Raw genomic sequence first — 14,285 nt, 5'->3', positions numbered from 1 at the left:
TGTCACTTTTTCATTGAACTAATCACAACTCTGGCTATAATTATTAATTAGGCAATGCCTGCCTTTCATAATTAATAACTTACCAAAGGAACTTGCCAACAAAGATCATCCATCATCAGCGTAGAGAAATACAAGACATTCAGAAGGGATTTACAGGGAAGCAATCCCATGGCAGTTAGTTTCAACATGTCCTTGGAGCGATAAGGTAGCAGTGCTAACTACTCTACCACGTTACTCCCGCATTCTCATTTAAAATTATGATGTTGGTGTTGGTGTGTCAGCTGGTGACAACCAAGCGTAATCACCCCAACTGTGCTCAATTTTCAGATTGCTTCGCCAACATCCAGTTAGTGTTGGGAAGAGAACTTGCATTAGTTTAGGTCTGTTATTAATTGTGTTCCCTAACCCTGTACCCTTTGACCATGTCCTGTACATCTGATTTGAAACAGAACTGAGCCTCCAGCTTTAAACTTGCTCCATCGGCCCGAAACGTTGCCTATTTTCTTCGCTCCATTGATGCTGCTGCACCCGCTGAGTTTCTACAGCATTTTCGTGTACCACCACAAAGACATGCTGTTTCCATGTTACAGTAACATCATTCATTCCCGCCCTGTCTCAGCCAATCAACTGCTGAAACTCTCATCCAACTTTTGTTATTTCTAGAGTGACTTCTTCATTACTCTCTCCACTCATTTCACATTTCCATCTTCCATAAACTTCAACTTTTTGCCTTGAATACTGTCTGTTTCCTAAATAGTACCAAGTACCACTCATATTTTGGCTCTGTGCTTGTTGATTCACAATGATTCCTCTTCCAATAAAACCTAATTTTTAATTTTCATTCTCGTATTCAAATCTTGTCATTTCAATTCAACACTGCTTATCTGTGTAGCTACATAAGCCCACCCTATTTCTTCCTGCTCAAGCTATTTAGATATCTTTCTTATGATTAACATTGACGGCCACTTCTTTCACCATCCAGGCTCTATGTTTTGAATGATACCCAGGTATTCCTCTTCTCGTGAATTTTTAAGAACTCCTACACCACACAAGTTCACAATTTATAGCAATAGAATTAGGCCATTCGGCCCATCGAGTGCACTCTGCCATTCAATCATGGCTGATCTCTGCCTCCTAATCCCATTTTCCTACCTTTCGACCCATAACCCTTGACACCCGTTCTAATCAAGAATGTGTCCATCTCTGCCTTAAAAATATCCACTGACCTGTGGCGTCCACAGCCCTCTGTGGTAATAGTTCCATAGATTGACTACCTCTGACTAAAGAAGTTCCTCCTCACCTCCTTTCTAAAAGACAGTCCCCTTTAATTCTGAGGCTATGACCCTCTGGTCCTAGACTCTCCCACCAGTGGAAACATCGTTTCCACATCCACTCGATCTATGCCTTTCATTATTCTGTAAGTTTCAATGAGGTCCCCCCTCAATCTTCTAAACTCCAGCCCAGTGCTGTCAAATGCTCCTCATATGCTAACCCACTCATTCCTGGGATCATTCTTTTGAACCTCCTCTCCTTAGCCAGCACATCCTTCCTCAGATATGGGGCCCAGTTTTGCTCACAGTGCCCCAAAGGCAGCCTGACCAGCGCCTTATAGAGCACTGTTTTTACCACCACCTTCTTTGACTGGGTTGCAGCTTTTGCCTAATCGCTCTCTAAAAAGTTGTAGGAAATAGTCGCAAATCAATGTACATTATTGTTCTGGTTCCTTTCACTTTTCTGGTAGAACAGAGAACAGTGCAGGACAGAAACAGGCCCTTTAGCCCATAATGTCTGTGCTGACCATGATGCCAATTTGAACTAATCCTAGCTGCCTGCACATACTCTATATCACTCCATTCCATACCTGTTCACGTGCATGTCTAAATGCATATGGCGTTACTATCTTTTCTCTTCCATCCTGGCAGTACATTCCAGGCACCTATGCAAAAAACACCATGCAAATTTCCTTTAACTGTCCGCCTTCCCCCAAAACCTTAAATGTATGCCCTCGATGATTTAACATTTCAATGGCTCTCATAATTTTATAAACTTCTATTAGATCGCCCCTCAGCTTCTGACAGTCCAGAGAAAACAATCAAGTTTGTCCATCTTCTTCGTGCAATGAATATTCTTTATTCTGGGCAACATCCTGGTGACCCTCTTCTGCATCCTCTTCAAAGTTTCTGCATCTAATCTATAATGTAGTGATCAGAATGGCACATGATTCTCATAATGTGGCCCAACCAAAGTTTATACAGCTGCAACATTACTTGCCAACTTATATTCAATGCTCCGGCCTATAAAGCCAAGTCTGCTATTTTCCTCCATTACCACCATATCTACTTTAGTTGTCACGTTCAAGGAGTTATAGACTTGAGTCCAAGATCTGTATGCAGATCAGTGCTTCTCAGGGTCTTGCCATTCACTGTGCACTTTCCTCCTACATTTGAATGCCAAAAGTGTTAATACCTCGCACTGATCCAGATTAAACGCTACCATTTATCTGCCCATATTTCCAACTGATCCATATACTGTTGTATCCTTTGACTACCACCCTTACTATCCTTAATCCCAATCAGGATAGCAGTCATCCACCATTATCCACTATCTTCTATGGCCAAGCCAATTTTGCTTCCGATCTACCAACACTGCATGGATGCCATGTGCCGAAAATAGGATGAAGGAGCCTGTCTTGAGGACCTTGTTGAATTCTTTACTAAAGTCCATGTTGACCACATCCATTGCCCTACCCTCATCAATCATCTTTGTCAATTCAAAAAACTAAATCGAATTTGTGGGACATGACCTCCCCTGCACAAAGCCATGCTGATTACCTCAAATAAGTCCATGCTTTTCTAGTTGCGACTAAATCCTATCCCTGAGAATCTTCTGCAGTAATTTCCCTACCACTAATGGAAGGCTCACTGGCCTACAATTTCTTTATTTGTATGCCGTTCTTAAACAAAACACCAGCACTGGCAATTGTCCAGTGCCTGGCACCTCATCTGTGGCTAAAGGGCATATAAAGATCTCTGTTTAAAATGGTTCAAATTCCTATTGTTTGTTAATTTTAGGCTGGTCCTAGAGTATAAAACTATTGTTTGAATGTTGCAAAAATAGAAATATTGTAAAATTAACAAGACAAAACATTTCGCCCATGAGCCTGATGATGCATTCAATTAGATTATGGCTAATCTGAAGCTCCGTTTGTCTGTCTTTGTTTCAAATCCTTTGTTCCCTTTCCCAGCAAAAAAATGTTCTCCATCTTGAAAGCTTCATTTGAAGCAACACAACCTTTTAGAGAAGAGTTTCCATTCCATCTTTATATGAAATGTTACTCTCTGTTTTAGTCTGTATATGGCTCAACAATGATTTTAAGATCATCTTTTTCTTTATTTCTTTGACTAAGCTTTTCAGTTACATATCCTAACATTTTGCACAATTTAATGTGTTCAGTGATGATTCCGTGCAATGCCTTGAGACACGTACCATGATTAAGGTAATATTTTGTAATGTTTGGACTGCGAGTTGTTGGAGGCTACTATTGATTTTTACTGCCATGAACACTGTTAAGAATATATTCTATATAACTAAAATTAAAATTAATCCGAGCAATCTGATTACCAATGTATCTTAGGGAAAGTCGTATACATAACTCCAAGCCCATTGGTAATGTGATTCATTCTTAACTCTTCTGAAAATGCACTCAGTTGCTCTGAATTATTTCCACCTTTTCACAGACAATTTGAGAGAGACCGGAGCTGTTGTCATCGTTACCTCCATTTTTGCTTCTTTTGAAATATTTGTTTTATGGGTATTTTAAGGACTACAGTTGATGGAAAAGATCAGAGACCATGACTAAGGATTTATAATTTCAACTTAATTAGAATTAAGAACTTCCTTTTTACAACTATGAAGCGGCAAAGCTAGTACCACACATGCTCAGAGTGAGATTAGCAAGGTAATCTCTGGTATCAGTAAATGGATATGAACTATTACACGATAGCAAAAATGGAATTTTCTACATGCTAGAATGGAATTTTACTTTTAACATGTCGTATTGATTGGGACCAAAGTTTAATATTAAAAATATTGGCTGAAATTATGCAACTTCATTGTGAGATGAAGTGTGGCTACAATCTGATACCTCAATCTGTAATTAAACTAATTTTATATTTTAAATGCTCGTTGCCCAGTTTTCATATATTACAAAGGTACACAAAATTGCTGGGGAAACTCAGCGGGTGCAGCAGCATCTATGGAGCGAAGGAAATAGGCGACGTTTCGGGCCGAAACCCTTCTTCAGATATTCAGATATATTACAATACTGCTGAGCAAATGTGATTTTTTTTGTTATCGCAATCTGACTAATTTTGGAAAAACCTGAATTTAAGTTTGAAAAGCCATTTTCAACTGCTGATGTCACTATGTAATGAACACATATGACTGTAGTACACATTCTGGTGCCAAATATGTTCAACATTTTAAACTCTTACCAAAGTTTTTGATGATTCAGACATATCCCATAGAATGTGTATTATGAAATAGCGATGCCATATTCTGAAGGTTCTTAAGCGTATGATTAATTTGATGGAAATAATTTCAAGTAAGAAATATGATTCATTGTTAATGTAGGTATTATGCAAGTAAAATTCTATAACTGTTATGATGCTCCTTAAAATACAATGCTGGTGGCCTAAAAACCTATCGGTATTAATTTCTTGTAAAAACCTACAAGATTTGTTATCAAACTATATCACCTAAGGAAGAGGAAGAAGACGTAAATATATTTAGTAATGGACTAGACCAGGGGTTGGCAACCTACCCCCTGAAATCATCCGGCCAGCTGGCGGATTTTTTTTTGCATTCATGGTCGTAATTTTTTCCTCCCGCATCTAAAAGTGTAGTTGCAGCGGCTGCGGTGCCTGCTGCTCAGTGTGCCCCAGAACCATTCCCTCCACAGATGCCGTCTAGCCCGCTGAGTTCCTCCAGCACTTCTCCAGAACTGAGTTCCTGCCCATGCATAAAATTTGATCGCACCTGCGTATGTCCGCGTGTGATCACAGGTACTGTACCTTGAAACCCCGGGATGACCCCCAGAGCCGACGGGCTGGATCTTCCAGGAACAACGGAGCTGGAGCTGCCGACTTTGAGGGAACCCCTGTTCGTTACAGAGCTGGAGCTGCCGTCTGTGAGGGAATCCCCGTTCCAGCGCAGGTTCGCAGAAACAGCAGGTACAGCAAGTACAACACCTGGAAACAAAGGGGAAGCCTCCATTGTGTCCGGAAACGTGGCCGACGGGCAGGACTTCAGGTCAGAATGAAGCGCAGGGGACTTCGGCCCCCTCTCCCTACTATCCTACTGGCTAATGTACAGTCCCTTGAAAACAAAGTGGAAGACTTGAGGGCAAGACTGCTTTATCAAAGGGAGCTGAGGGAATGCTCTGTGTTCTGTTTCACAGAGACATGGCTCACCCCCAGCTCCCCAGACTCAGCGGTCCAGCCTGAAGGGTTCTCCATCCACCGCATGGACCGTACCCTGGCATCTGGGAAAGGGAGAGGAGGGGGCGTCTGCCTCATGGTCAACTCTGCGTGGTGTTCAGACGTGGCAGTCCTGTCCAACTCCTGCTCTCCACACCTCGAACATCTGACGGTGAAGTGCCGTCCCTTCTACCTCCCAAGAGAATTCACCTCCGTTATCCTGACCACGGTCTACATCCCACCCCAGGCAGACGTCCGTCTGGCACTGGAGGAGCTGCACGCCGTGGTCAACAAACACCAGACGTCTTACCCTGAGGCATTTACCACCATTGCCGGGGACTTCAATAAGGCGAACCTCAAGAAATCACTCCCCAACTTCCACCAACATGTCTCCTGCTGCACCAGAGGACCTAACACCCTTGACCACTGCTACACCACCATCAAAAATGCCAATCGTTCTATCCCTAGCCCTCACTTCGGCAAGTCCGACCATACCACGGTGCTGCTTCTTCCTGCCTACAAGCAGCAATTAAAGAGCGCACCCCCAGAAGTGAGGACAGCACAGAGCTGGTCGGGGGGGGGGGGCAGAAGAACAACTCCAGGACTGTTTGGAGTCTGTAGACTGGGAAATGTTCAAGGACTCGGCAACGGACTTGAACGAATATGCCACAGTCGTTACAGACTTCATAAAGAAATGTGTGGAGGACTGCATCCCTACAAAAACCTTCCGAGTGTTTCCCAATCAGAAACCTTGGATGCCGTCAAAGGTTATCGTCTCCTGCTTGAGGAAATGATGAACAAACCTACTGCTGTCTTTCCAACAACTACAGCAGGTGTTGCCATATGATGATCTGAGAGTATGCAGTATGTTACAATTTCTGCTAGATAGGGCTCTTAAAAATAGCGGAGTCAGGGGATATGGGGAGATGGCAGGAACGGGGTACTGATTGGGGATGATCAGCCATGATCACATTGAATGGCGGTGCTGGCTCGACGGGCCGAATGGCCTACTCCTGCACCTATTGTCTATTGTCTATTGCTGAGTACTAATGATGGAGTGATGCAAGCTGCTGCTGATATTTATATACAGCTAACATTGCAGCATATGTAAATTGAGTGTTGTGAAATGTCACTGATGAAGGCTACCATCGTTACTGGTAATATCATAAAGGTGTCCTTTGTAATTGCCAATACTTTGGAGTCTGTAGACTGGGCAATGTTCAGGGACTCGGCAACGGACCTGAACGAATACGCCACAGTCGTCATATACTTCATTAAGAAATGTGTGGAGGTCTGCATCCCTACAAAAATCTTCCGAGTGTTTCCCAATCAGAAACCTTGGATGAACTTTGAGATCCGCACTCTTCTGAAGACCAGATACCTGGCATTCATGTCTGATGATACAGTGGTCTACAAGAAGACTGGATACGACCTTGGTAAGGCCATCAAAAAGGCCAAAAGGGACTTCTGCTCCAAGCTGGAGGTAGAGACAGATGTTCGGCAGCTGTGGCGGGGCCTGAATGCAATCACCTCCTACAAGGCGAAAACAGGAGGCAGCTCGAATATCGGCGAAACATCACTCCCTGACGAGCTCAATGCGTTTTACGCACGCTTTGATAGGGAGAATACTGATGTGCCTTCCCGATTCCCCATTCGCTGTGATGGCATTTCAGTCTCAGTCACAGAGGCCGATGTCAGGAAATCCTTCTGAGGGGTGAACCCACGAAAAGCACCTGGTCCTGATGGTATACCCGGTCGTGTTCTAAAAACCTGCGCGGACCAACTGGCGGCAGTTTTTACGGACATTTTCAACCTCTCACTTCTGAGGTCTGAGGTCCCGACCTGCTTTAAAAGGGCATCAATTATACCGGTGCCCAAGAAGAGTAAGGTGACGTGCCTCAATGACTATCGACCAGTGGCACTAACGCCGGTGGTGATGAAGTGCTTTGAGAGGTTGATTATGGAGCAAATCAACTCCTACCTCGACAAAAACCTGGACCCACTACAGTTCGCGTACCGCCACAACAGATCAACAGTGGATGCGATCTCGCTGGCCCTCCACTCCGCACTGGACCACTTGGACAACAAAAACTCATATGTCAGGCTGTTATTCATTGATTACAGCTCGGCATTTAACACAATCATCCCCTCCAAACTGGTTACCAAACTCGCAGAACTGGGTCTCTGCGCATCCCTCTGCAACTGGATCCTCGACTTCCTCGTCCACAGACCACAGTCTGTTCGTATTGGTGGAAATGTGTCAGCCTCGATAACAATTAGCACGGGAGCACCTCAAGGCTGCGTGCTCAGCCCCCTGCTGTACTCACTCTATACCCATGACTGCGTAGCGAACCACAGTGCGAACTCCATCATCAAGCTCGCTGATGACACCACCATCGTGGGGCGTATCACTGATGGGGATGAGTCAGAATATAGAAGAGAGATCGAGCAACTGTCCATATGGTGCCAGCGCAATAACCTGGCCCTCAACACCAGCACAACCAAGGAACTGATTGTGGACTTTGGAAGGAGTAGGAGGGGGACCCACAGCCCCATTTATATCAACGGGTCGATGGTTGAAAGGGTCAAGAGCTTCAAATTCCTGGGCGTGCACATCTCTGAAGATCTTTCCTGGTCCGAGAACACTAATGCAATCATCAAAAAAGCACATCAGAGCCTCTACTTCCTGAGAAGATTACGGAGAGTCGGATTGTCAAGGAAGACTCTCTCTAACTTCTACAGGTGCACAGTCGAGAGCATGCTGACCGGTTGCATCGTGGCTTGGTTCGGCAATTTGAGCGCCCTGGAGGGGAAAAGACTACAAAAAGTAGTAAACACTGCCCAGTCCATCATCGGCTCTGACCTTCCTTCCATCGAGGGGATTTATCGCAGTCGCTGCCTCAAAAAGGCTGGCAGTATCATCAAAGACCCACACCACCCTGGCCACACACTCATCTCCCTGCTACCTTCAGGTAGAAGGTACAGGAGCCTGAAGACTGCAACAACCAGGTTCAGGAATAGCTACTTCCCCTCAGCCATCAGGCTATTAAACCTGGCTCGGACAAAACTCTGAATATTAACAACCACTTTCTGTTATTTGCACTTTATTTGCAGTTTATTTATTCATGTGTGTATATATTTATATCATGGTATATGGACACATTTATCTGTACTGTAGTAAATGCCTTACTATTTTTCTGTGTGCTTAAGCAAAGCAAGAATTTCATTGTCCTATACAGGGACACATGACAATAAACTCACTTGAACTTGAACTTGAACTTGTATGAGTAAGTGTGAATCGGCGTGAGTTACTGCCAGCGTGCACGCCCTAGAGACGGGAAGTGTCCGCGCTGCTCTGCCTCTGGTCTTTATTCCCAGTAAGCAGAATTCTTCCAACTTCCGTGGACCCCCAGCTGAACCCAGCTCCAAAATAAATTCCAAATGTGAAACCTGAAACGATGCAATTTGATACAAATCTACATAAAAAACTTGAGGGAATCCGCAAGCAACGAACAACTCATTTATCTTCAACGAAAGACACTTTTAAAAATAATGAATGTACGCCCCACTCTTTCTGACCTGTTGATGTATAAATCTTCACATTATTTTATAAACTGGACATTAGTTGTTTGGTCTCATTATCAGGTGTATTACGAAATGAACTAAAAACGCGAGGAAACAATAGCCATTAACTGACGGAAGTCTGCTTTAATAATGAATCATATGAAATGTACTGCCGATATGCATCCAATATTCATATACATGAAATAAACGGGTCTCCTGAAGAAATACCCAATTGTGTAATGGGAAAGTAATTTATCACGAGACTCAAATTGTAAAGTACCCAGCAACAAGTCACCAGTACTCCTGTGTGGGAAGGAACTGGTTTATACCAAAGATAGACACAAAATGCTGGAGCAACTCAGCAGAACAGGCAGCATCTCTGGATAGAAGGAATGGGTGACGTTTCGGGTAGAGACCTTTCTTCAGACAATCACGTATTCTCACCGACGAGAGTTCAGTTCAGTCTGAAGAAGGGTCTCGACCCAAAACGTCACCCATTCCTTCTCTCCAGAGTCGCTGCCTGTCCCGCTGAGCTACTCCAGCAATTTGTGTCTATTCACAAGTACTCTTTTTATCTCTGGAATATAGACGCCGTGGAGGCATTGTATGGAATTATATAGCTGGTTTGGACAGATGATGGGATGGGTGAGGTGGAGTGTCTGCTGACCATATGCTTTCTGTAAGAGCAGTCAATTTACTTTCATTGTTTATGTATGTAAAATCGAAGAAGGGGCTCGATCCGAAACGTCACCCATTCCTTCGCTCCAGAGATGCTACCTGTCCCGCTGAATCACTCCAGCAATTTACCTTCGCTGTAAACCAGCATCTGCAGTTCCTTCCTACATTGTTCTAGTAAATCTTGTCTGCATTCTCTGCCGTGCTTTCGCGCTGTACAGTGCAGTGCCCAATATCCCCGCTTTAATGAAACCAATGTTTTAACGAAGTTCAACACAACCTCCTTCCCTTTGTACCCAGCACCTTCAGTTACAAACCTGTGCAAATGGTTGGCATTGTTGATACTGCATATTTTGCATAGTGCATATACTGCATAGTGGAGTATCTTGATCCGCTCTATGATCTTTAGTCAGTGGTCCGGGTTGCGTCCTTGAAGGGGTGGGATCTATGTGACAGGTGATATGTTGCCTGCCATCCGGGGCGGGATGGGTACAGGATCCATGTGTGCACGTGATAGATGTGGCCCGCCATCCGCTCACAGACATGCGAACGGCCCCTATGCAGAACAAGGTTGCCGACCCCTGGACTAGACCATGTGTGACCCGTTAGGCCCCATTCCTGCAGCGCAACATTCGGTACCCGGACGGGACGTTGAAGGCCGAGAAGCCGAAGCGAAGAAGTTGAAGCCAAGACACCGACCGGAAACGACGCCGAAAAGCCAAATAACCGAACAGACATGACACCTAAAAGTAAAATAACCGAAAGGGCATGACGCCTAAAAGCCAAATAATCGAAAGGGCATGATGCCGAAAAGATACGAACCAGAATGGACTCCACGCCAAAAGGATAATATACAGACGGACATGACGTCTGTCTCCCCCCAGCCAGTGATGTGATGGACGCGGGGGTCTGGACCAATCGCTGACAAGGTCTTGGACAAATCCCGTCCCCGGAGACACCATGACTGTTCGCCGGTTTTTGGACGTCATGTCCATTCTGCGTTTTGTCCTTTCGGCGTGCAGTCCGCTCGGGTTCGTATCCTTTCGGCGTCGTGCCCTTTCTGTTATTTGGCTTTTAGGTGTCGTGCCCTTTCGGTTATTTGGCTTTTAGGCTCCGTGCCCTTTCAGCTATTTGGCTTTTAGGCGTCGTGTCTGTTCGGTTATTTGGCTTTTCGGAGTCGTGTCCGTTAGGTTATTTCGAATTTCAGCGTCATGTCCGTTTGGTTATTAGGCTTTTCGCCGTCGTGTCCATTCAGTTATTTGGCTTGTTGGCATCGTGTCCGTTCGGTTATTTGGCTTTTCGGCGTCATGTCAGTTCGGTTATTTGGCTTTTTGTCGTTGTGTCCGTTCAGTTATTTGGCTTTTCGGTGTCGTTTCTGGTATCTTGGCTTACACTTCTTCGCTTTGGCTTCTCGTCCTTCGATGTCCCGTCCGCACATGGCAATATTCCACCACTCACCCCTTCCCCCAATGCAACCCATTTCCCCAACGCAACATTCCACCACTCATCCATAGCCCCCAACTGCGCAGGCGCAGCTCATTTCCCCTCATCCCCAGCACTCCCTCCCCCTCCTTTTCACTTCCCTCTTCTTTCCTCTCTCCTCCACCCCTCCCCCACTCCCTCCCTCACCCCACTCACTCTCCTTTCCCTTACAGTCACTCCCTCCCTCCCTCCATAACCCCTCTCCACTCCCTACCCCCTCCTCTCCCTCTATCTCCCTGTTCCCCCACTCCTCACCTCTCCCCTACCCACTCCCCACTAAACACAATGTTTAAATTACATTTCTCCTCCTCCCCTCCCCTCCCCCACTCCCTCCCTCTCCTTACCACAATGTAACAAATCTTTCATTGCACTGGGTGTTCTGTCATTTGGTAACATTGTAACAGGCAGAGCAAGTTCAAAGTGAAAAGTTTGATTTTTAAAGTGAAAAGTTAATTTTTGAAAGTTTAAAATGTGAATAACTTGTAAAATATAACATCAATCTGAATGGAATGCTGCTGTGTTTTTTAAAACAGACTTTTAAAAAATGTAAATGATATCCCATTGTGATGTCATTATGTGGTGGAACACTGCTGATGGGCAGTTTATGTAAATAAGATCCCATTGTGACATCATATCCCATTGTAACTGCCAGTGCAGATGAAAGATTGTTTTCAGTGGGGTTTTGTAAAGTTTACAATGTCAATAATTTGTAAAATATACCATCAATCTGAATCAAAGTTGATACAACACACCACAGGACAATGGTGAATAAGGTGGGCCAAAATTGTAGCGCTGTCGTGTATAATTTTGGCGTAATTCAGGACATCACAGGCACACAGACAGATATAATCTTACAAGCAAGATGAGTTTTAGTAATATATACATAGATAACACTCTCAGTATTTCCATGCCACTGTATGCTGCTTGATCTACTAATATAAAGGATTGCCTTAGAAATGCTAATAGTTGTGGAGCTTATTCTTGAACTATTTTTCTCACATCGTCTGGTCTTCAACCTGATAGCTGGGGGGGGGGGGGGTGGAGGAGGAGAAGGAGGAAACTATAACATCCTTTGAAGCCAAATGAGACTGCAGATGCTGAAATCTAGAACAAAAACAGGTTGCTGGAAGAACTCAACGGATCTAGCAGCATATTTGGGGAGAAAAGCTGTAAGTTAACATTTTGGGTCATGACCCTGCATTAGGGCACATCCTACATATGGTCTGCTGCAGGTACTTGACGTGAAACTGATTTACATCTCTCACCTCCACAGGTGCTGCTTGACCCACTGAATTTTTCCAGCGTTCTGCTTTTATTATAACATTCTTTATAGCTTCAACTGTCTTACTGTGTTCAGATTCCAGCTAAAAATAAACCATACATCTATTAGGATACTCCTCTATCAGCTGTGCCCATGTTGACTATATCATAGAAAGCGTTATGATTTAATTCCACAGTCCCATTTTCTATCCACAACTCTGTGGCTCTCTCTGCTTGAATTATTTATCTAATTTCTCCATTAATATGAAATGGTCCCCAACTCACTTACTCCCTGCAGAGGTATTTCATGCTCTGACAGGTTTCTGCACAACAGCTCCTTCTCTTAATCTCTTTCCCCACTCTCGTAATGGTGATTTCAAATAGATAATCCCTTACTGCTGGTTTTCAAACCAGAGTTAATAATCTATTCCTATACACTGTCTTCAATGTCTTAAACTGCAGTGAAATTAATTATCTCATATACATTAGCATAGTAGATCCCATTGAAGAGAGATTGCAGTTTGTGTTTTTCGTATGTATTACTTGCTAGCACAATAACACTGATTCAAATTCTATTAAGGACATTGGCAGTATCTTCGATAAATGAACTGAATTATGTTCAGAGATTATTATTGCATTATCAGAGAAATAAGAGTGAGATTATTCGCAGTGACCTCTTACTGTAAATATTCCAATGATACATTACAAAGAAAAGCAGTGAATTCACCATCTGCCCTGGTCAAATTTCTCTCACCCAAAAAATTTAGTTAATCTGTTTATTAACTGTTTGTGAAACCTAAATTTGGGGGGAAAAAATATGCCATGTTTTCCAAGGATATTTGGTGAAATATGTATAAAAGTTTGTTATTTTTTAATTTTCCAATATTAGTTAACACCCGCTCCCTTTTTCTCCCCCGCTTTTTCCTGTGTCCCACTCAGGTGCACATCTTTTTCTCACACAATCCCGCTCCCCTTTCCTCGTCCCTTCATCCCTTTCCACTTATCTCCATTTTCCTGACCACATTTCAATCCTCTTCTTGTCTTACACCCTTTTGTCTCTTTTTCATCTCTAAACATTGTCTGCCCATCTGACAATCAAAGCCCCCCTCACCTGTATCCACCTATCATGTTCAAGGCTTTGTTCAGCTTTCTCTCTATTTAGTTTCAGTCTGAAGAAAGGTCCCAACCCAAAATGGTTGCCTATCCATTTCCTCAAGAGATGCAGCCTGAGTGTGTGCGTGTGTTTTGTTGTTATTTTAACAGCTCGGTTGAAAAGTAATTAACGTACAGTAAAGGTTCCAAACCATAAATGAATAGAGCAAACGTCTGAGGATATGCCCACTTAAAGCTTTAGTTCTTTGAGAATTTAGATGACTGAGAAGTATAGATTTTTAGACTACAATGGAATCAAATGAAAACTCATCCCAACTGTTTTGATGGAAGGTTAATGACTTGAAATGTTGATTCAATGCTTCTGAAAATGCATATCTTTTTTGAAATTCAAAATATTTTGTTTCTGTGTCTTTTATTTTATTTATCCTATCCTGATGGGTACCATTTCTACCATTAGCCCCCCCCCCCCCCCCCCCCCCCCACGAAGTGCTGAAGGAACTCAGTGGGCCAGGCAGCATCTCTTGAGGACATAGACAGACAGGCGACCGTTTTGGGTTTGGGACCCATCTTCAGACACATACCAGGCTAGTTTAGTTTTGGAAATTTAAATTTATTCCATCACATGCCAAACGTTTAATTTGCTGTTTCCGAAGAAGTATTGAATTCTCATAAGCATTTCGAAGGTTTACACCGGAGATATTTAAGTTCTGCTTT

Source organism: Amblyraja radiata, chromosome 11 (genome assembly GCF_010909765.2).
Source record: "Amblyraja radiata isolate CabotCenter1 chromosome 11, sAmbRad1.1.pri, whole genome shotgun sequence".
Classification (NCBI taxonomy): Eukaryota; Metazoa; Chordata; class Chondrichthyes; order Rajiformes; family Rajidae; genus Amblyraja; species Amblyraja radiata.
Note: the sequence above shows the minus strand (reverse complement) of the source record.